This window comes from Salvia miltiorrhiza, chromosome 2 (assembly GCF_028751815.1).
Source record: "Salvia miltiorrhiza cultivar Shanhuang (shh) chromosome 2, IMPLAD_Smil_shh, whole genome shotgun sequence".
NCBI lineage: Eukaryota > Viridiplantae > Streptophyta > Magnoliopsida > Lamiales > Lamiaceae > Salvia > Salvia miltiorrhiza.
Window position 1 is genome coordinate 52,243,024 of NC_080388.1, and position 21,377 is coordinate 52,264,400.

Genomic DNA, 21,377 nt, shown 5'->3' on the forward strand with positions numbered 1-21,377 from the left:
TGTCCAATTTGCACAAAATCTCATGTTCCAACTTCTAGATTCTTTCTTTCCTCAAAATTTATTTTTTTTTAAAAAAACTTCTAGATTCTTTCTTCTCCAACATTTAAAACCAAATTTATTTGACTTTCCGTCACACGAAAATAGTTGTGAGAAAGAGGTTGGAAAGTGGTACAGGGTTTGGTTTCTCTGTTTGACGATAATTGGACATTTTTATGCGTTTTAAGATAGCTATTGTATTTTTCATGCATATATAGATGCCAAGTTTTGCTGCCGAAAAACGTCGTTTGGCAGCTGTCGCGGATGTCTAAATATGAGGTGGATCCCAAGGGCGGGGAAAGAACGGATGAAATCTTTGTCCCACAATTTAGTAGAGTATGTATCATGGTGTATCATTCCTAATTTTTTTATTTTATAATTATTTTTTATACAATAAAAATTATTGTTATATATGAACTATAATTAATATTTGTCACTAAAAATTAAAATTAAAAAAAATTATATACCCTAACTTTGAATTAATTAACCCAAATAATCTATTATTAATTCAAATAAATCTATATTAATAGAATAAGAGCCTAAGGCATTTTAAGGCACAACTTGTGGATTGCCTATTTTACCCTTATTACATATTTTATTTTAAAGTTATTTTACATATTATATATTTATAAGAATATATTAATTCATAAGATATTACATTAAATCTATGTGATATATATCTATAGCTATTGATAAGGCTTATAGATAAATTTATTCATTCAATAAATTATTTAATAAAAGTAATGAATTAATAAAATTTCTAAAATAATAAATTATCAAATAAAATAACATTAATTACACGTACAACGTACGTTCTTTCCGCTAGTATAAAAAAATAATTATAAATTCTATTTGGATGAGTGAACCCTTGTTAATTATCTTTATATTATATTAAAGTATAATAAATTAAAATTGAAAAAAAAATAAAAATTATTATAAATTAAGAGTGGTATATGATGGTACATACTAAATTATGAAATAGAGAATCTTATTGCGGCAACACTTTTGTTGTAGAGCTGACGTGGAGCATTAGACAATCATGTCCAAAGTAAATGGAGTAATAAATTGGAAACTTTGAACTCAAATAAAAGATAGGCATCTGATTGTAGAAAAACAAAATTGAATATTTGAAAGATTATATTATTGAATAAGCTCAAAATTATTCAATTCGTCAAGATATGTCACAGCCCGCCCTAACTAGGGATAGTTAGGCCGAGTGATCCACGACTAGGGATGGGGTTAAAGAAGAAGGGGAAGAAAAGGGGCGTCATTTATAGCCGTAAAACTTACTCATCTTAATAAAACTCGTCATTTTTATTCATTAATACTCAATTGAAAACAGTCTATGAAAGACTGCATAAAAGTTAATTAATATCATTAATCAAGTTATACATCATATGCAACCATTCTCTTAAGACTCAAAGTATGACATAACATACTATAACATCAACAACATCTTGCAGCGGAAAGTAGCTAGACATATGTATGAAGACATATTCTAGACAGGTTAACTATTTATTAACAACCCTGGAGACTCCGCTCATTGCAGCACCATCATCACATCAGCTCAACCTGCACATTTAGAAAACATATGCAGGGCTGAGTACAAAAGCACTCAGTGGGCACGTATGCCTAGGTATAAAAATACATGCTTCAAAACTGTAAATTGTCATGCCATCATAATCTGTACAGCAAGGGAGTTTTTCGCTAAAAATGCCCAAGCTTACTAAGTTCATTTGTGATTCTTAAAGTTCGTCTGGTCAGACTAAGTTCTTTTGTAATCTATCATATCTGAAACTGTGTGCCGGAGAGGTGGCCACCTCTCACGGTCACTTGACCGGCCAACCCGCTAGATGACTCACGGTCACTGGTGTACACTAGTCCTGGCAGGATAGCTATCAACTGCTCAGGACCCGAATTCGATTGCATCATTGGCAAAGCCAAAGCAGATAGATATCATACTAAAATTTAAACATTTTATGGCAAGACAATACTTGAAATAACTTTAACTCAAAGATTTTGTCATGAAATAACTTGCTCAAAGGTAGCATTAAACTCGTTTGATAGATATATAAAACTGAAATTAACAGTTAAATCATCTCATGCATTCATTCGTATAAGAGGCCTACGACACGCAGGGGATCTCTATATACGTATAGTAAAAGTAATGCCCACCTCGTTGTGTCTCTGTATCAATGAGTAACGTCACTCTCTCCCTCAAGTCGTTACTTCCCAACAGGACCTTCATCGTTATGAAGAATTGGTGAGAAGTTATAAAAGAAACCTCGATTAATAATCTAATTTCTTTTATGAAACATTAGTATCTCTAATGTTCATCTCTCTTGATTGTTAATCAATATAACAATTATTATCTCTCGTCATTACTCATTAATTATAACATCCTTATGTTATAATTAGCAGCGCTTCAATTAAAAGAAATATTTAACACATCGAAAAGTCCACTTTCTTAGCAGATCTATTCGCTCTCGTCTCGTCTAATTAACCAATTAGAAAGTTAAACTTTCCATTAGGCATGTATTTGAGTCACGGGTCAATAAGAATCGACTATGCTCAAATTCTAATTTCACTAAAAATTTCGGCATGACCTATTCATATATAATGTCAGCCACGAGATTTCAACGCGTGAATCTCACTACGTGAACTCGTCTCTCGACTCAAAACTTAACATCTTGACATCTTTTCAACGCAACCCAAACAATTCAAAATCATCAAAACTCTTTATCAGTAAACTATCATTTATACTCGACACCAATTGTTCGAGTGTCAGATACCAACATTTATGTGCGTTAATCATAACTCTCACAACTCACACCATTTAGTCATATCGTATCATCCATCAAAACAAATATAATCAAGTTATTTTCTAGAAAGTTTTGCTGTTTTTGTGTCATCTTTAAAACTTCATAACAACCAACTCAATCATCATAAACTCTCATACCAATTGATTTCAAAAACTTCATGAAGTGTAGTTCACTCTAAAAATGGTAGTTAACCAAAAAGGTTAAAGATTTTTGGAGATATTGCTCTTTTAGTGCAGGCTGTCAATGATTGACAGTTTCTGCCAATTTTGTTTAGGCCATTAGAAACCAAGGCGAACCTTAATAAAATTCCATCAAATTTAATCAGCCAAAACTAAAGGTATCCTTGAAGATTTGGTTAAAATTTCACAAGAGAAAACGTTCATATGATCTGCCAAATAAACAATGAAACTCATACACTTTTACTGTTGGACAAATATGACAGCAGAACAGGGCATTTTTGAAATAATAAACTGCTCTGTTTCAGAGATCATAAAAATCGAAATCTTATGTTTTTAGAAAAGTATTGAAGTCTAGTTTCGTTTAAAAAAAACGGTGATGCAAAATCCTTCATGGATTAATAGATATAAACGTTTTTGTGAAGTCTACCAACAGTTAACAGATTCTGTCAAGGATTTTTCAAAATATCTTTAAAATAGCAAACATCATCCAAAAGACATGAAATTTTGCAGCGACGAAATACACATATCATAGATAAACATACTAAAATTTCAGAGCCATCAAGCAATGAAAACTCATCGAAACATAAGCTTGAAACTGCTGTAAAATTTTGACAGAATTCCAGTTTTAATTTCGTTCAACAATTATCATCCATAAATTGTAAATCAATTAGCATGTTCATGTGATATCGTAGAACACATATACGCAATAATATTCATTATGCAACGTCCCAAACTTCACGAATTTAAATAATCATACTCTAAAAACTTATACAATTTTCGTGCTTGGAAAAATACGAATTTAATATATATCGATTCTAGCATACCCCTAAGCACAAATATCAAGTCAAAATGATCAAACAAAAATCGAAAGACAAGCTAATATGTGAAAAACGGGGCTGCCCTCATGGGTTTCATAGCTACGGTCCGTTCCGTTCTTACTCCCTTCATTAAACATGCTCAACATCTACCCAAGAACAACATACTAAAATTTCACGACGATCCGACGTCGTTTCAAAATAAAGTCGAGAATCGACGTTTTTCGACGTCGACGAAAATCGAAAAGAAAACCATCAAAACGTAGGTAGAGATCTTACCTACTTAGATACGTGATCGAAAAGATGATCGGCGCTCGTCTCGGTACTCAAATCGGAAGTCAAAAGCTTGAGCTCAAGCTAAAATGAAAATGGCGTGAAGTGTGTGTGTGTTTTAGGTGTTGTGTGTGTGAATGTGTTTGTTGTTGTGTGAGTTGGCTGATATAGCCGTGTAATAAATGTGAGTGGGTGGGTTTGGTTGGTTGGGGGGTGGTTTGGGGTAGGGTAGGTTTAGATATTTAGGATATTAACCCGTTAGTCGTTAAATATCTCGTTTCGTCTCGTTTTAACGACTAACTACCCATACTCTTCGTTACTCGCCCTCTCAACCTCTACTCACTTTCATTGCACTCGTAATTCTATATAAATAAAGAAAACGCAAGCTCGTTCTCGAAATTCTGATAAACGAGCTCATTTCGTTTATCGAGAAATCCTGATTTACTATTCACTCGTCGTCCAAAAATAAAAACTTTCATTATTGGACTCGTATCGAAAAACTAAGAATATTTCTCGACGACGTGCACATAAGATTTTGAAAGTCGACAAAAAGACGAAATAGCAGTATTTTACTATTCATCGTCAAAAAGTCAAAATTTTGAAAAATGTCTTAACGGACTCAGATCTCACTTCCGAGTTCATCGTTCTCATTCAAATAATTATCTCGAATTATTCAAATACTCAAACTCAAATACGGATATAAAATCTCACATCATTCTCACATCATCGAAAGAACATCTCAACATCTTTAAAAAAATAACAAGAAAACTTCATATAACTCCTCATCTCTTTACAAAGTAAATCAAACAAGGGATCTAAACCCTAATTACTCAAACTCAAGAAATTAAACACGTCATCAAAAGCCCGGGTATTACAAGATATGTGGTACTAGATCATTTTTATTTATGGAAGTTATCATTCAAAGTAATTGTGGGTGGGTCACTCATATTATTTGCCTATTAGAGTATATTGGAATATGATGTATGCATTATCATCAATGGTCTTAAGTCATGAGTTGGTAGGTCAAATAGGGCCCCTTCTAAAAAGTTCCATATCTAAAAGGTATGCAGTTTTTAGATTGTGATATAGGGGTAAATTAGTCATTGCCTTTCACAAAAATTAAAAGAAAACAGAGAATTCTTGCATATGGCTCGTAAGTCGTAACCAACTACTTACGTTCAAAACAATAAAATACAGCTTATCAACATCCGTTGATAAGATGTTTATACGAAATTTTAATAAAATGTGAATGGAGTTGTTAGTGGAGTAATGACTCATTTTAAATGTAAGCGGAGTTGTGTGAGTTCTACTATTATATATGAAAGTGAAAAAAAATTGAAGACAGATCAAAAAGAAAATTATGGTAATTTTTTTATGAACCAAATGAGCAATAAATTTAGAAGTGGGTGATTGAAAACAAAACGTTAATTAATTCACCAAAATGATAGTAAATATAAATATATAAAATAAAGAAACAATAACATCAAATTTTGTCCACCATTTAAAAAAACATAAATTTTGGCCATTTTTTGTATGTCATGACTATTCTACCTTTCTCTCTCTCTCCTCTCTCTTTCTCATCTCTCTCTCTCTCTCTCTCTCTCTCTCTCTCTCTCTCTCTCTCTCTCCAGCGGCTCCTCTCTCTTTCTCATCTCCCTCTCTCTCTATCTCCAGCGGCTGCGCGGCAGCGGCGCCGAGCTTGGAGAATTCGTCGGAGCTCTCGCGGCGGTGGTGGAGGAGATCCTTTCTCTCTCTCTCTCTCTCTCTCCAGCGGCTCTCCTCTCTCTTTCTCATCTCCCCCTCTCTCTCTCCAGCGCGCCGCCTGGGCAGAATTCGTTGAAGTAGAGGATGAGGCGGCGGCGGTAGATCTGGTCTGATGAGGCGGCGGCGGTGGATCTGATCTGATCGTTGCGCCGCCTCCTCCATCGACAGATCTGATCTCCGCCTCCTTCGATTTTAGCCATGGCAGATCTGATCTGATCTGTGCAGCTCCGCCTCCTTCGATTTCAGCCATGGCAGATCTGATCTGATCTGTGTGTTGCACTTATGGCACTATTAGTGTCATAAGTGTACCCTTCCCCCTAGGGTTTAGATATTCCAATTAGGGTTTAGATTATCCATTTGAGGTTTAGATGTTCCATTTAGGGTTTAGATTATCCATTTAAGGTTTAGATGTTCCATTTAAGGTTTAAATGATGTTGTTGTTTCTGTATTTGTGCTGCACGAATGACACTTATGGCACTATTAGTGCCATAAGTGCCCAAAATTATTATTTTACTTGGTTTTATTTTTTATTTCCGTTGGCACTTATGGCACTATTAGTGCCATAAGTGCCAACGAAAATCTAAAATAAAACCAAAGTAAAATCTTGGCACTTATGGCACTAATAGTGCCATAAGTGCCTAACCCGACCCGGCACGCGACCCGCGTGTCTGATCCTACCCGGTCCGCCTCATTAAGGGTAAAAACGTCCAAATCAATAAAAATAGCCAAAATTTGTGTTTTTTCAATGTGTGGCTATAAATTGTGTTTTATGCTTCATTTTGGCTATTTCAAAATTTTACTCTACAATAAATGTGATTATTTGTATTCGATCAAAAGGTACTGAATTCTCTTTTGAATAAGGTCCTCAAAAGGAGAAGGAATGGTGGAAGTATATATATAGAGAATTAATCCAATAGGATAAAAACTTAAAATGAGAAATGAGATGAATTTAGGAGCCCATATTAACTTTGATTTTATTTTTCGAAATATATTAAAGGTTATAATGATAATTTGTTAATTATTGTAACTGATTATTTCTTAATTTATGCTTTATGTAATCACGTTAATTATGGTTACACAAATTTAAAAGTTTATCTTTACGTATTTACATATTTTTTATTATCCGCAATTATCTATGGATTGCACATAATTACATAATTCATGAATTACAATTTCATCTTGGCCAGGGAATCTTGCCTCAAAAAAAGACATGGGAATCTCAGGTCATTTTTTTGCATGTTAAACCGCAGAGTTAAGATTATATAAAACGTCTCTTCATCCTTCATCCTTCTTTCTTCATTTGTCATATTATGTACAAGTGTGTTAACATAATCTACGATTATTCTAAAAAAAAAAAAAATCAAATTTTTTCGATAATGTGTTATTATTATACACCTAATATTCGGCGAATGATGAAGCCTAGCTCAAGTGACAAAGTTGAGTCACTCAAAGACGCTCATTTGTGAGAGATCTTAGGTTCAATCCCGCTTGCGTGTGCATAGTATTTTTTTCACTTTTGCATGATGTAGAGGTCCTATCTGTATGCGGGTTATTTATTTGAATATATAATAAATACATTGGTTGTCATATACTCCCTAGACCACGATAAATGTGGTGTGAATGGGAGACATGAGTTTTAAAAAAATATTGAAAATAATAAATAAGTCTATATAAAATCTAGGAATAAGCTGCTTGTAATTCACGAATAACTATTCAAATTTGAGTTTGAATCATGAAGGAGTCGAAAATTTTACCATATTAACTGAATATGACTATTCGTACATTCTACAAGCAGCTTATTCGTAAATTTATTTATTCTCATTTCTAAAAAAAGATAACATTCTCACTATATATATATATATATATATATATATATATATATATATTTTTTTTTTTACAAATTCTAATATATGAATATCTGTACAATCCGGACCACTCAGCGCAGTGGTTTGCCATGTGGATGTATGCATGGAGACCTTCTTTATATAGTTGCAGGGGCAATTTTGGGCCTTGCGTGAGATGGTCGATTGCGCAGGGCCCCGAAAAAATCGGAGCTCCAACAATATATAGATTCACATAGGTATTATATGTACGTGTATTTAATAATTATAACTTATGTAATTGTTGAATTGTTTAATATAGCACAGTGATAAAGGTTGCCGTTTATATACTCTTGACCCGGGATAATTCGTGCTAGCATTATGTATGCAAATAGGGATGGCAATCGGGTACGACGGATACGGATAATGACTATCCATACCCATACTCACGAACTAAATGGATAGTGATTTTTAACCACGAAACTATCCATGGATATCAAATGGTATCCAAACCCGTCACCCGCAGATACCCGCTACCCGTCGAATACCTGTCACCCGCTATCCGTCGAATACCCGCCACCCACTATTCGTCAGATACCCACCACCCACTATCCATTGGATACCCGCGAAATAAAATTTAATTATAAATTTATAACAAATTTATTAATTGGTAATCGACGGGTATTTCACAGGTAATTGGCGGGTATTTTTGTAGATATTTTTTGCAGGTAAATGGGTTTCGCGGGTATGGATAGTAAGTATCCAAATTCATACCCACGAACTAAATGGATAGTGAATTGCAACCACGAAACTATCCGTGGATATCAAATGCCTTTCAAACCCACTCTAATAATAGGTTTGAATTTTCGCAGGTATCCATTACCCGCGGGTAAATTGCCATCCCTATATGTAAATATTTCGTTTATATGGCTCAACGGAATTTTTATGAGAAGGCCTACCATTTTTTGTTCAATTAGCTTTAGATGTTTCACCATACCACACGCTTTTAATGAAAGTACGTATTTAATTTTAGAGCAATGTAATTTCTTTAAAATTTTAATTTTTAAATGATTGTGATATAGTTTTTTATATATTTATTAAGTAATTTGAAAAAAAAATATTATCTAATTAAATATTTTTAATTTATAATTTTTTTTACAATTATAATTGAAAGCTCAAATTTAAGAATTTGCACGGGCCCATAGCCCCGTCTCTCTATAGGTGTGTGTGTGTGTGTGTGTAAGAGAGAGATGTAATCTGTTCACATGATTATGGAATATGTCTTTGTCACTAGCGTTGAAGGGGATTTGTATTTTAGTTCGAGAATATTGATAGAAAATATATATAATATCTGTCGTTTTAAATAATAAAATATAAGATCTCGTGATCCAGCAATGTTACAGAATTCTTTGATCATCAATCGAAAGAATCACAATTTTTGGACGTTAATGTTTCGAATTATGTATTTGGAGTTTTATGTATACTTAATATTCTTAATTTTCTGTTTTGCGTATTTTCTAGAAAACAAGTCTGAAGCATATATTTATGCATGTTTCATGTCTAAACTTAGGGGGGTGTATTCGTTGTGGAGTTTAATAGATTTCTATGGATTTTAAAAGTCTGGGTGTATTCGTTCCAGACTTTTAAAAGTCTGCAGAAATCTGGGTGTATTCGTTCAAGACTTTTAAAAGTCCATATAAATCTGAGTGTATTCGTTTCAGACTTTTTAAAATCCATACAAATCTAGGTGTATTCGTTATTCCATTGACTTCAAATCCGGAATGACTTTCATGGATTTCATCCAAAAAGTACACACGACGAAATCCGGCCAAGAACCACGAGAATTGAAATCCATGGAGTTTTGAGCGAGCGCTGAGTTCCAGCGCCCGCGGCCAAGAAGCCAGCGAGCGCTGGAACTCAACATCCGTTGAGAAAGTCCAGCGCTCGCTGGGTTTGAGCGGTCGCTGGAAACACATAGAAATTAAGTTAGTAATCTGCACAAAGCAATTTTCTCAAAGTCCAGCGCTCGCTGGTACTTTGCTTCTGTCAATTGGTTTGCTCCTCTTGACTGATAGAAGAAAACTGAATTAGCATTCATATGTTCTTACAATAGGCTGACCATACACTGGATACGTCACGGAAGAGATGGGTGCAATTAGTCTGTGGCCCGGAATTTTCTTCTTTTTCATTGCGCTGAGTGCATTCTGCCAATCTTCTGCTAATGGGATCGAAGCAGACCAACCCGTTGCTCTTTATGTAAATGCGTCCGAAGCATCAGCAAAAAAGATACCAAAAACCTTGTTTGGTATATTTTTTGAGGTGAGTTTGATCAGCGTTCACAGAATTTTGTATATACACCATAGCTCATCAGCATCAGTTACACATCTTGCAGCACCAATTTAATATTCCAGCGCTCGCTGGATTCCCAGCGCTCGCTGGGTTTCCAGCGGTGCTGGGACTCAGCGGGCGTTGGTTTTCATGGAATTCAATTCCAGAATTATCCCCTAAAGTCTTCGAAAATCAATGAAAATCGGGGTGAAATTCAACCACGAATTCTTTGAAAGTCGTCTGGAATCTATGTGAATTCCATGGAATTTAAATTCCATAGACTTTTTAAAGTCTGTGTAAATCCACAACGAATACACCCCCCTTAATTTGAGACAGTTAAGCCATTGACATAATATATATCACTGATTATTGGGTGCGACCGTCATGCGACGGGTCGACCCGCGCACCAAACCCGCCCTCCTGACTCGGAACCCTAACACGCGTGGGTTTGACCCGTGCTTCTAATTATTACATTTGTTTATAGTAATTAATTATTACTTTTAACAAACATAATATATACATTTGTTCATATAAATGTATATTTATGTTAATATAAGTAGTTAACATCAATATTGTGAAGAAATATAATATTTTAAAAATATTACCTTTCTTTATAATAATAATAATAATAATAATAATAATAATAATAATAATAATAATAATAATAATTGTTATTACAATAATAATTACAATTAATATAATATTTTTGAAACATTACATTTCTCCATATAAAATATTACTTTTTATTATAACAATGATTACTTTTAATAGCATAAATAATTACATTATTATTTGATCAAATAATTATTATCGTAAGAAAAAGTAATTATTGATATGTATAATATTTTATATTGAATGATGGTAAATATTTATATTAACATAAGTATGCATTTGTGCGACCAAAATACTCCTATTAGGGTTTAGTGTTCATATTTAGGGTTTAGGGTTTAGTTTACAGAAGGGTTTAGAAAATATAATACCTTATATTAAAGGGTTTAGTTTACAGAAGGGTTTAGAAAATATAATACTTTATATTAAATGAAGGTAAATACTTATATTTATATAAGTATACATTTGTGCGAACAAATATATGTCTCATGTAGGGATGTCAAAAAAGCCCAAAACCGACGGGTCGACCTAAATAGACCGATAAAAAAGGTGGGTTAGGGCTGAAAATTTTTAGCCCGAATGGCCCGAACCGAAAATAGCCCGAGCCCGATACGGTTGGCCCGATTAACTGAACGCATTCTTAATAATTGATTTTTAAACTTTAATACTTTACTTTTTAATTCGATAATAACATTTTGATACTTGTAGATAGGCCTGTCGAACGGTTCGGGTTTGGGTATCCGAACCGAAATTTTCGGTTACCCGAACCCGAAAATCGTCCAATTTCAATACCCGAAACCGAACCGAAATATCAATTCGGTTATCCAATAACCCAATCAGTTAACCGAATCGATTATTTGGATAAACAAAACACCCAAAAAAAAAATGAAAAGTTGGAGCTGCTGGGATTCGGTCCTTGATCCCTAGCTTATTCACGGTGAAATTTAATACTCAGCAGTCAGCACCATGTTTATCTTTCAAACCATGACTCCACGTAAGGATTATATGATGGGTGGTTTGACTTTTTAATCCAAAAATCAAAATGATAAAACACAAGGGCAAAACCAATGTCCAGCAATAAATCTGAGAAGTAGAACAAATCAAATCAGCAAACCAAGAAGACGAAAACCAAATAACTCTTGAAGTCATCGGCCGTGATGGCTGGAAAAGCTGGAACGGCGAGGCAGGTGCCCAGGCGAGGTAGCGGTGCGGCGGCGGCGGCGACAACTGAGTTCGAGAGAGAGATGAGTGCGTCTGTGCGTGAATTAGATTTAGGGCAGTTTGATTCCAGTTAGAAATTAGAAATTTAGAATAATAAAATAGAAATTATAATTAAATAAATATATATTATATTTAGAATTATTTTTAATTCGGTTATTCGGTTAACCCGATTCGGTTAATCGGTTAATCGATACCCGAATTTTTTAGAAAACTACTAACCGAATACCGACCTGATAACCGAAATATCGGTTATTGGGTAACCAAACCCGAGTCGGTTCGGTTCGGTTATCAGGTTAACCAATACCCGATATCCGTTTAGACAGCCCTACTTGTAGAATATGTTTTGATTTTTTCCAAAGGTTAATAACAAAAATCTATGATATAAAAGTCATAGAAAGATTGTGATTTATGTTAAATCTATATACAATTTTTATCAGAAACAAAATTAAAGTTAGATATTATGCAAACTTATGTTAAAAAAACACTAATTTTAGTATCTAAAATAAAGCGAAATGTCTTGATTTAAAAAATACGACATATTTTTATTACAAGTATATGATTATCTATAAAAAAAATAAACATATAAAAAAATCGTAAAACTTGTGGGCCCGAACGGGCTAGCCCGAAACCGAGTGGGTTAGGGTTAGGGTCGAAAAATTTTAGCCCGAAAAATAAAAAAACCGACTAGCCCGAATCGAAAATAACCCGAAATCGAATGGGCTGGCCCGAAACCGAGTGGGCTGGCCCGATTGACATTCATGCTTATTAAAAGTAACAATTATTATAAACAAATGTAATAATTTAGGATTCAGGGTTTCGGGTCTGGGGCGCGGGCCGGGTTGGGGCGGACCCGTCGCACCGGAGTGAGACCGTTGCACCAGAGACCGACCCAATATATATATATAGGGGGTGGGTTTCGATAGAACACTTCCTGTAAATAGTATATAGATTTAAATTTTATACATATGGCGCACCAGTACAACGTACGTTTGAATAAGATAGTATATAGTGTTGAATAACGATATTAAAAAAATTAGTAAAATTTTTGCTCCCTACAGAATTCGAACCCATGTAAAATTTTCGTGATATATATAGGGGTAGGTTCTAGTGAAATTTGCTATTTTTCGTGAGATCGTGAGAATAATGAGTAAGACAATATATAGTGTTAGAGTTAATTTTAACTCTAACAATTATTTATTCATTTTTGAATAAATTCTTAATTTTATTTTCTTCATTAAATATTTTTTAGAGAATTAATATCTTTATTTATATATTTTTGGATATCTAAAAAGAAAAGACGAGGAGATTTAATTTGGACTTGGTCATGATACCTACGGATACTACAAAGAAGGAATAAGGAGAAAATTTAAAGCTTGCAAGACTTGGTCTTCCATGAAAGCAAGGATGTTGGTTAATTTGCTTAACCAACAAGACTACTTTGGCTCCAAGTTAAACCTAGAAGATACATCCACTACCCATGATCTCAGCCACGTTTTTCTTGTCCAACAAACATATATTGGATCTATAAATAGGGGCAAAGCTCACTGCATTCATTACCAGTCTATACAATAACATATACAAGTGCAAGAGCTCGAAGCTATTGTTCCAACATCTTACTGGACAATTAGTTCAAAACACACCTTGAGTGGGAGACTCGTGTGCCTAACATTCCTTGAGTGGGAGACTCGTTTGTTAGGGCTAGTTGATAGGTTTGTATGTTTGATTTTTCATAGGATAATTTCATTAAAGTCTGGTTGTTGCTAGCATTATTGATATGATTAGAAGAGATTTCTTTTTCTATCAATACTACTCAATAAGAGAGATTCTATTGAGTGGTTTCACGTATCTTCATTGTAAAATGGATTTTTATAGTGAATATACAACTACAATTAATTAACATTGCAGTATAAAAACAAGGGTTAAGTATCAAATACGTCCCTAACATAGAGGCCCTTATCACGTCTAGCACTTTATGGTCGAGGTCGGGTCAACTAAACCCTCGAAGTACTTAATTTTCTCCAATTAATCCCTCCCACTTAATGGCTATTTAACACCGTTAACTATTTAATTTTTTTTATATATTTCATTGGTGGTGGGACCCATGCCTTCTTCTTCACCAAGTTCGCCGAAAACACATCTGGATGCAGAAATAGTATGATAATCGCACAAATCCAAATGCAAAAATCCAAACTATAATCGCACGAATCTTAATCCAACCAAATTATAATCGCATTTGCAAAAATCCAAATCCAAATTATGATAATCGCACAAATCCATCTACATAATCCTTACATAAAGTAAGAAAAACAGCAACAGCAACACCTTAGCATACCCTTCTCCTCCGGAACTTAGAGGACGGGGGAGAAAGCCCCCTTCCTTGAATTCGAAAGGGAGGGAACGACCCTGGTGACCAAGCGGCACGACGACTCTAGCCGAGTCATAGGACAACACAACGACAACAGTTTCTGATAGAGTAGAATAAACGAGAGGTGACGCCGATTCACAACGGCACGACGGGCAGGACCTGTGCGCGGCGACAATTTCGTTGAGAAATTGTCGTGATTAAGGTCAATAACCCTACTGTGATTGAGCTAGAGATTGTAGATGGAGGGGATGGAAGAATCGATTTGCAGATTTGAGGATAGGAATCGGTGTATTTTGCAGATTTCAGAATTGGAATTGGGGCTTCTGGATTTCTACAAGAGAAAAGTAACTGCGGTTGTTCCATTTTTTAGGATGGATGAAAAAGATGGGGGGTTTCCCTTGGTGCACGGCAGCAGAGGTTTTTCAGAACCCGAGGCCCACCAATTTAAATTAAAAAACAAAACAAAACAAAAAAACGGATGGAGTTAACTCCCCGTTAGGGCAGAGGGGTTAATTGGAGAAAATTAAGTACTTCGAGTGTTTAGTTGACCGACCTCGACCATATGGTGCTAGACGTGATAAGGGACTATATGTTAGGGGTGGATTTGATACTTAACCCTAAAAAAATCCATTGTGCGTACTTTTATTTTATGTTGTTTTTCTATTTTTCATACGGTAATGTTGGATTGATTGTTCAATCATTCTATCTAACATTTCTGGGTTTGCGAGAGCAACAGAACTTTTGTATAATGTTGAATAAAGCAGTATAGTGTTGAATAACAATATTCAAAAAATTAGTAAAATTTTCGCTCCTTCCATGATTCGAACCTAGGTAAAAAAAATTCTCCTTCAGATAAATATCAGCTATTTGATACATTAAATCAACACTTACAAATCAATCTAAGATCTCATTGGAACGCTCATATATATATATATATATATATATATATATATATATATATATACTAGCATATAATTCTTTGAAATTCGACTAGAAGCAACTTAATTTATAATCCGTCTTTATATAAATAATTTTGTTAATTAAATTAATTTAACTAAATTAAATTGATAGTATATTTTAAATATTTAAATGATAATATTAATTTCAACCACTTCACCAATTAAATATTAATTTTTGATTAGAAAAACAGAAATACCTTTTCTTATATAAGTTTTTATTTGTTGAACTTTCATATAAGATCAACGTGAGATTAAAGAATTTAGAAAAATAAGAATAAGAATTTGATGTAGGATATGATGGATGGATTAATGAAATTCGTTTGTTATTAATAATTTATGGAGTAGAATTTTTTTATTAATTTTATACTCCCTCCGTCCCGCCCAAGATGCTACATATTCCTTTTCGGGCCGTCCCAACGAAGATGCTACATTTATATATTTGGCAAAAATAAGGAATTTTAAACACTTAATTAACACTAATTAAGTATTTCTTTATTACATTCTCTCTCCTACTTTATCACTTTATTACTTTCTCTTTCTTACTTTATCACTTTATTACTTTCTCTCTATTACTTTATCACTTTATTACTTTCTCTCTCTTACTTTATCACTTTATTATTACACACTTAAAACATTAATCTACAACTCCTTAAATCTCGTGTCGAAAAGCAAATGTAGCGTTTTGGTCGAGACGGAGGGAGTATATTTTTTAATTGACCTAATTTATTGACTTAAGCATGAAAGTAATTTCTCGGTGAGAGTTCTCAAGTCTTCTTTTTTCATCTTAAAATGATCAATAGTAATTTCTGATTTGGCCTTGTGTCGTGGTGACTCAAATCCCCAACATGTTAAGTGGTGGAAATTGTCTTACTAATTGAATTGCGCTTCATTATTATGGAAATTTTGAAGGTTACGAGCTTCAACATATTATGAAAAAACTCCTCAATAAATACAAAAACAAAAATCAATAATTCGGAATACCCTTTTATCTCCTAAATGAGATTAATAACATCGGCGGAGTGATCATAGAAGTTTATTATTATTTTTTTCTAAAATATTTGCTGTAATAATGGCTTGTACCATTTGTCATGAGCATTTAAATTCTTTTTAAAATATCAAGAAAAAAAATGTTCTAGACTTAATCAGCAGAAGAATATACAAGTTGAATATTCCTTCATCTAAACTGCCGTTTGAGGGAAGCAATGTATATATAATAACCCTCAAAGTAAATGTGAATGCTCGTGTCTTAGATTTCAACGTTGTTGAAGGTGAAAATATACGTTCATGCATATATACTTATAATTGGTAAACAAATTAGGAATTGCTTTGTACTGATCCGGCATTGACATTTAGGTGAGTTGGTAATTTTGAGGGTCTATAAAACTGCAATAAAAGACAGTGTTAGGTTTAGAGTAGTGGCCCAGCACGGTAATTATAATTTTAAGAATATACTATACTTTATTAATTATTTGTGATTAAGGAACTTCTTGTTCAAGTTTGGTAAATAGGGGATAATCTGGGGCGAAGATATCGATGAGGACAAATTTGTTGGGTAATATATATATATATATATATATATATATATATATATAGGGTGCGGTTATAGTGAGAACCACAATTATCGTGAGAACATAAGAACCAATAAAATTACTGCATCTGCTATACAAATTAATGTATCCGCTATTAAATTTAATGCATCCGAAAAAAATAATTTTTTTGCTCCCTTCAGGATTCGAACCCAACACCTGCATCCATCCACCAAGATGATGCATCCACCGTAGATCTTGATGATCGAATGGCTTAAAATGGTTCTCCGTTCTTATTTTATTAGTGGTTCTTATTTGAACCTCTCCCTATATATATATATATATATATATATATATATATATATATATACCTATATATATATATACTATATTCATAAATACGACAAACTATATGTTGATCAGTGTCTTAATCACTATCAGCATATTTTTATTTGATTCTTTTCCGTTGAACTAAGAAATGGACATACGGCTAAGTTCATAATATTCGGGAATGGTTATTATCATATAAACTAAATTCCGATAGAACATTATGAATTTGCATGAAACATCAGGACTTATTTTATTCGGTGACTTATCAATAAGGTTTATTTTAAGTAGTAAAGGTGAGACACCAAAGATTATTATTTGTGTGAGGTCTTGACTTTAATCTCGTATAGAGATTCTGTTTGCATGCGAGTGACTTATTTGATTATTTTAACAAAATAATTGGATCGAAAACCAGAAAATCAATAAGAAATAAACGAGACAATCGAATTACGTTGTTCGGCCAATAGCCTACGTCCATGGAGGGTGAAGTGAAGCTTTATTACTCTTTGCCGGAAAATATCACCGGAGCTAAATCAGTACACTATGAATACAAGAAACTCGATCGACTCAACACACAATATATCTCGCTCACAATTCTCTCGGCTATACACTGTAATTCTCACAAGGAAGAAAACGACTAACCAACTAACTAACAGAATCGGACTTCACAGCTCATTAAAGAGATAACGCAAAATGACGACGTTCAAATAAAGCGTAAAACCAATTACTAAAACGCTACACGACTTCACTGGAGAATAATTGCAGTTAAGTCCCCAAACTTTGAACAGTAACCATAATCACCCCTGAAGCTTCGAAGACATTTGTTCAAAGATTAGATAACAGATCTCTCTTGTAATTAATTTTCAACAAATAAATATATAAATATATATATATATATATAGGGGGCCGCTCCAATGAGACCCTCTAATTTTAGTGAAATCTAGGGCACGATCTGGTGCGTTTATTTTATCAATCCTATGGCTGATATTGTATCTGGAGGGTGATTTTTTTTCGCAGGGTTCGAATCCTGGAGGGAGCAGAATATTTTAAATTTTGTTATTCATCAGTATATACGGCCTTGTTCATCAGTATATATGTCTTATTCATTACGAATTTTTTAAATTTTATTTTTCATCAGTATATACATCTTGCTCATTAGATATACGTTTTGTTCATTAGTATTATATGTCTTATTCATTGTACTCATGTTACACGAAAAATAGGGGGTCTCACTGGAGCGCGCCCCTATATTTATATATATAGAGGTGGGCTAAAATAAAAACAGATTTTTTTGCATAAAATAGGAACGGATCTCGGCCCTTTATTTTCCTAGATCCTATGGCTTAAAATCATCCTAAAGATCGGCACCAAAACTCACGCCTATTGCATTGGAGGATTTTTTTGTCATTATAAACAAAACTAACGCTTATAACATATCTTCTCAGATTTGGTAGATTTTATTTCATTAATCTCTTTCCATTCCAATGCATATCTGTTCATTGCTCAAGAATAAAAATATATCTTATGCAAATATTGCTTCTATTATATTTTTTGGAATTATTCTAAACAGTTAATTCTTACGACATGATTTGCTGGAATTACTAATCACAGATATATTGCATGAATCACGTTATGTTGCAAAACTGAATCGAAAATTATCTTGCATGAATCGCCCGTTGATTCAGCACGAATATTCATTTGCATGAATCGCCCGTTGATTCAACACGAATTTTCATAGTATAATAACAGGAATTAGAATGCATTTCACGATTTTTTTGTAGTATTATTTAGGATTTTTTATTAATTCAATTTACCTATAGTTATTTGATTGATATGCAGATAACTTCTTTATTTTTTGTTCGTATCATATTTTATTTGAATTTTGAATCTGCATTCTGTCCCATTTTTTAGGAAATACAATTCATCTGCATTCTCATTTCTCTAACAAATTATAATGCCTTTCCCCTTCTTCTGAGCAAGGTAAGCTGCAATTCACAATATCGATGCAATTGTTAGACGATGATAGGGTTCACACAAAAAAATAGTGATTCAAACATCACAAACACAAGTTAACATCATTTGCTGAAAAGTATACATACTTATTCATGCTTCATCCGCAGTGGTTCATTGAATACAATATATAAATCACTCACATTATTTGGTTCATGCACAACCACCAACTGATTCAAACATATAATTATAGGTTTTAGAAATATTACCAATGGATCATCCCACATTTAGTCATGGTTCATACTACACAACAACGCTTCATAATATACATAATGTGGTTCAATTAACCAACTCAAGCTTATTTTACACATCAATACAACATTTCGCATACTCTCACACCAACACAACCACAAAAGATCCCACTGGAACACTCATACACATTCTCCTGTCGAAATTATCAAAAATAAACAGCATTTCACATTCTCCTGTCCAAAATATAAATCGTTGTTTGACTCATAAAATTACAAATCATTAAAAAAATTATCCTTTTTATCCAAACCTATCACTACTAATTCATATTGCACGAAATCGGAACACCAAACGAAAATCACAGCCGATCCGAGTGTTCATATCCAATTCACCATTTTTTTCAACCAAGATACCAAAAAAAAAAAAAAACAAAGCACAACATTATAATTTACATACCAGCTCTCTTTGATTTCGTAATCACCATTATAGATCCGAAATTCTTTACCGCACGTTATTTTTTTCTTTAATTTTCGCCCTCTGTGCTAAAAGTCTGGACAAAAACGAAAAGACAAAAGCTTGAAGAAAAAAAATTGCCTCTCAAACAATCTATCGAACACCTAAAGGGCAGAATGAAGAAACTGATTTCTCACTGCCATAGAGGATAGAGCTTACCAAGAATTCAACACCAATGCCAGAATTTTTTTTGTACCTTTCGTCTGAATCGCCCCCTGCCAGAAAGGGATAAAGAGAGTATCTTGGAAAATAAACCCTAAACCTTCTAATTCATACCATAAAAAATAATGATTTATTACTTCTCCACAAAATAGATTAGATATGACAATAATATTCAAAGATTCGTCTGATCTAATCGAATCATTTCAAGTTGCAGTCAAATAATACCATAAATGAATTTCCAATTAAATGGGGCGCTATTTTCGGAGCAAGTTTGGTGAAGATCATCGGTCAATTTTTTTTGGGACCAAATTACCCTTATCCGATTAATTATGTATGATTCACAACCTATTTTAATTTGAACCGAGCAATAAGTAATAATCTAATCTGGACCGCATGATTAATTAGATCTATGGTTAATATTTATTCCTATTTTAAACACTAAGGGGTGTTTTCACCCTAGCCCACCCCTATATATATATATAGGGTGCGGTTATAGTGAGAACCACAATTATCGTGAGAACATAAGAACCAATAAAATTATTGCATCTGCTATACAAATTAATGCATCCGCTATTAAATTTAATGCATCCGAAAAAAATAATTTTTTTGCTCCCTTCAGGATTCGAACCCAGCACATGCATCCATCCACCAAGATGATGCATCCACCGTAGATCTTGATGATCGAATGGCTTAAAATGGTTCTCCGTTCTTATTTTATTAGTGGTTCTTATTTGAACCTCTCCATATATATATATATATAATGTATGAATTTTATGTATAACACTTACGAATTTACTACATAAAGATATGAATTGCAAAAAATAAATTTTTGCTACCTTTGGGATTTGAACTCATATATATATATATATAGGGTCATATATATATATATATATATATAGGGTAGGGTTAATATAAAAACCCCTCTTAAGATGAAAACTAGGAACCAATTTAAAGCCATTGATTTGACCTAATGGTAAAAATAGGACCATAACTTTCAGGATTTTTAGAAAAAGGACTATAAGTTACGGATTTTGAAAATAAGGACTATAATTTTTTTTTAACATTTACACTCCTGTTTCGGGCCCAAAATTAATTATTCGGGCTTTTGATGCCACGTAGAGCCCGTTGCTGACGTGGACTGCCATGTCAACTTTTTTGCAAAAAAAAATTTTGTTTCTTTTTTGTATTCTAGTTTTAACAATTAACAGTTATATTTTTTTTTTAGGAAATTTAACAATTATATTTGTTTTATCTTAATTAATTTAATATCCTAAAAGAAAGCTACATATATACGTTCATTATAATGTTAAAAGACATGTATTATTTCTTTTTTACATTTAATTAGAAGAATAAATTATAAAAAAATATGCCATCAATTTTTGACTCAATAAGAATATAAAGTACATCAAATTCATTATTGGGGATCTATATAAAGTTAGGGTATATCGAGTGAAAATTG

The 21,377-nt window shown here is 33.3% G+C and overlaps 1 long non-coding RNA gene across 1 annotated transcript; it reads right to left on the reverse strand.

The window, feature by feature from the left end:
- Positions 1-1,331: 1,331 nt before the first annotated feature.
- LOC131010127 (uncharacterized) lies at positions 1,332-4,692 on the reverse strand. The gene is made up of 3 exons (XR_009096481.1): positions 4,132-4,692; positions 2,212-2,278; positions 1,332-1,608 (listed from the first exon to the last, which is right to left on the reverse strand). It is a non-coding gene; the product is annotated as an uncharacterized LOC131010127 (long non-coding RNA).
- Between the last annotated feature and the right edge of the window lie 16,685 nt (positions 4,693-21,377).